Source organism: Castor canadensis, chromosome 15 (assembly GCF_047511655.1).
Source record: "Castor canadensis chromosome 15, mCasCan1.hap1v2, whole genome shotgun sequence".
NCBI classification, from domain to species: domain Eukaryota; kingdom Metazoa; phylum Chordata; class Mammalia; order Rodentia; family Castoridae; genus Castor; species Castor canadensis.
This window is the reverse complement of record NC_133400.1, coordinates 49,403,243-49,406,809: the sequence shown is the minus strand read 5'-3', so window position 1 is coordinate 49,406,809 and position 3,567 is coordinate 49,403,243.

The following is a 3,567-nucleotide window of genomic DNA, read 5'->3' as shown; positions in this document are numbered from 1 at the left end:
TCAATCTTTGGGCCACCATAATTTGAATTTGTCCTATGGTTCTGACACATGGAGAGAGGCAAAAGGCAATTTAGAAAGGACAAAGTCATACCAATTAAGACAATTACCATTAATAAAATCTGGAATTCAAATCTGAAAGGATGAACAGGTGAAAGTGTCAGAAAACTCAAAATCAAACCAGCTAGTAGAGTCAGAAAAATTGGAATAACTCTTCAGAGATCTGACAAAAAATAAATAAATTAAGCCTGTAATCCTAGCTACTCAGGAGGAAGAGATCAGAAGGATCGAGGTTCCAAGCCAGCCTAGGCAAATAGTTCTCAAGACATTATCTTGAAAAATCCCACCACAAAAAAGGCCTGGTGGAGTGGGTCAGGATGTAGGTCCAGAGTTTAAATCCCAGCACTGCAAAAAGAAGAAGAGGTAGTACAGGCATTTATCTAAATAAAATAGTTTAGGGTTGTGCCAGCTTTGCCTGATATTGTGCAAATAGTTTTCCTTTTTTTTCTAGCTTTGAATATTGCTTAGTAGAGTAAGGCCAGAATGATTTCCTCCTTCTGGTAAGTAATCTCATTTTCTACCAGGAGGTCCTTCATTCTTTATAATCAATAACTTAGCCAGGACAAAATATCAGGGTTGAATATGTGCGTTTTTCTTTAAATATTCTGTATTATGTAGATTCAGTTGGGTTTTTTTTTTTTTTTTGTCTTTTTTTTCTTTTTGGCAGTACTGGGGTTTGAACTCAAAATCTCAGAAGTACTCTACAACTTGAGCCAGGCCCCCAGGACTTTTTGCTTTAATTGTTTTTCAGATAGGGGTTCCCTTTTTTGTTTTTTGGATTTTTTTAGGTTGACCTCCAACTGCCATCTTCTGGATCTCCACCTCCCAAGTTGCTGGGATTTCATGGGTGAACCATAGTGCCCAGTCCAATTCTTTCATTATTTTGTGGAAATTCTCTACTAGTCTATCTCTTTTTTTCTTGATTCATTTGTTGCATTATGCACTCAAGGAGATGAATCAGCTTGTAGTGTAATACCTTTGTCTCACTTCTATATTGTATGCTTTTCTTCTGGATTCAGTGCAATTTATTAGTTTCTGCAATTTATTAAATTCATTTGTACTGAGATTTCTTAAGTACCTACTGTATATACCAGGCATAGTGGTAAGTATGATCAAATCTCTCCTCTTATAAAGGTTATATTTTGGTGGAGGATGGGGAAGAAGAAATATAATTATAATACCAGAGAGTGATAAGTAGAAGGTTAGGAATTAAAGTGGGGTAGGGAGGGTAAAAGGTACATTTTTGATAGGTAGTCTGAACACACCTCTCTACATTATATTGAAAAGAATCCCCAGTGAAGAGAGGCAGAAAGCTAGGCACAGAGTTGGGCAACCCAGATATAGGGAAGAGCTAAACAATGGCCATGAGGTGGGCAAGCACTGTGTTCTAGACAGTGATTGGAGCCAAATAATTAGTTAGAGGGAAAGGGATAGGAGATGAAAGTAGGGAAATGGACAGGCTAGGTCACAAATCAGTTGTGGGTCATGGTGAGGAAGGAATTTTATTCTAAGTTCAAAGAGGAGCAGGCAGGTAGGTTTGTGCTGCATGGGAGTCACTCTGGCTGGCACTAAGATTTTCAAGAACAAATCACTGGGCATATGAATTGGTCATCAGATGAAATGTGGGATTTTTTTTTGCCTGTACTGGTGATCAAACTCAGGACCTTTTTCTTGCTAGACAAGTGCTCTACAACATAAACCATACCTCCAAGTCTTTTGCTTTTAGTTTATTTTTCAGATAGGGTTGTCAATTAACTTTTGCCTGGGCCATCCTCAGATCATGAATCCTTCTTTCTCTGCTTCCCAAGTAGCTAGGATTACAGGCATACAACATCACTCAAACCCTGAACTTTGAATGTTTTTTAAGAAGTTTAATAAAACAGTGAATGACAACAGTGGAGAATGTCTCCCCTGAAGAAAGTGGGTCATGTTTCTTCATCTAAGCACGTGGGCTTCCCGCTTTTATTTCAAAGCAAGAAAGTTGCTGTTTTTCAAATGGATAGAAGGAGGGTTGAGCACCACCAGTGAAGAAGCTTTAATCAGGGAAGATTAAAACCCTCTCAATCCAAACTAGGTACTGGTGGCTCATGCCTGTAACTCTAACTACTCAGGAGGCAGAGATCAGGAGGTTCCAAGCCAGCCCAGGGAAATAGTTCCACAAGACCTTATCTCAAAAAAAAAATCACAAAAAGAAGGGACTGATGGAATGGCTCAAGGTATAGGCCCTGAGTTCAAACCCCAATACTATAAAAAAAAAATAGCCTCTCAATCTTGCCAGTTGGGGCTGTGTTCCCCACATCCAAGGACTGTGGATAAAAATCACGTCGGGAGAGTTGTGAATCTCAATTACAAAGTTGTTTGGCCTGGGATATGTTCTCATTCACTGTGGAGTTCAAAAGGCCCTCCCCAGGAAGGGACAATCTTGTGTGCTGGGTTTTTCCCTGCCATTTGGGCTTTGGTTCTGTGTCACAAAAATTATACAACCCCGCAAAAAAACATGTAAATTGTTACCAAAACCTACTTGTGCCACTTTGACAAAGGCTAATTGCCTTATCTTGAAGGGTTTTGGGGGCAAAGGAAAGTGTCCCTGTGACCCACCCAGTGGCTTTCCAGGATTAGGTTTAGGACCAAAGTGCAGCAGGAAGGCACCTGAGAGTGACCACAGGATAGGTTTCCAATAATGCTGCTTTCCCTGGATGGTATTTTATTGGGGTTTCAGCAAGTCAGCTCATGAACATGCTGGAAGAAAGGCCTGTAATCCTAGCTACTTGGGAGGTTGAGATCTGGAAGATCTCAGTTGGAGGCCAGCCTGGGAAAAAGATTCCATCTCTGAAATAACCAGAACAAAATGGACTGGAGGTCTGGCTTAAGTGGTAGAGCACCTGAGTTCAAACCCCAGTCCCACCAAAAAAAAAAAAAAAAAGAAAGAAAAAAATGAACTGAAGTCCTTGGGGAGGCTCCATTTGGGTCTGTCGTTTGGTCTGTATCACAGCCTCAGAAGAGGAAGTTCCTCCTCTGGTCTTCCACATTTGGAATTCCTCCTCAGGACCTATGGGGAAGAGGTCCAGGGTCCAGAGCAGAGTTCAATCAAGGAGAAATGCTCAATAGAAACCTTGCCTTTTACTAGTAGAATAGAATACAGCAAGAATTATCATCATTATTGTGTGTGTCTTTCTCAGCATTGCAAGCAAAAAAAAAAAAAAATGAGAAACTCTGGCCTGCAGAGTAGAATCCAAATTCTTTAGCTCTCATATTTCCTAGTGCATCACACAGTTCCCTCCAAATTGCAAATGTTGTTTTCATTTCTATGTAAGAAGTCCTAGTTGTTTACCCTCTGACTTTTTTTTTTTTTGGCAGTATGGGGTTTGAACTCAGGGCTTTATGCTTGCTAGGCAGAACTTCTACCACTTGAGCCATTCCACCAGCCCTTTTTTGTGGGTATCTTGTGGGCCTCTCAAACTATTTGCCCACTGGCTTCAAGCCTCAATCTTCCTAATCTCTGCCTCTTGA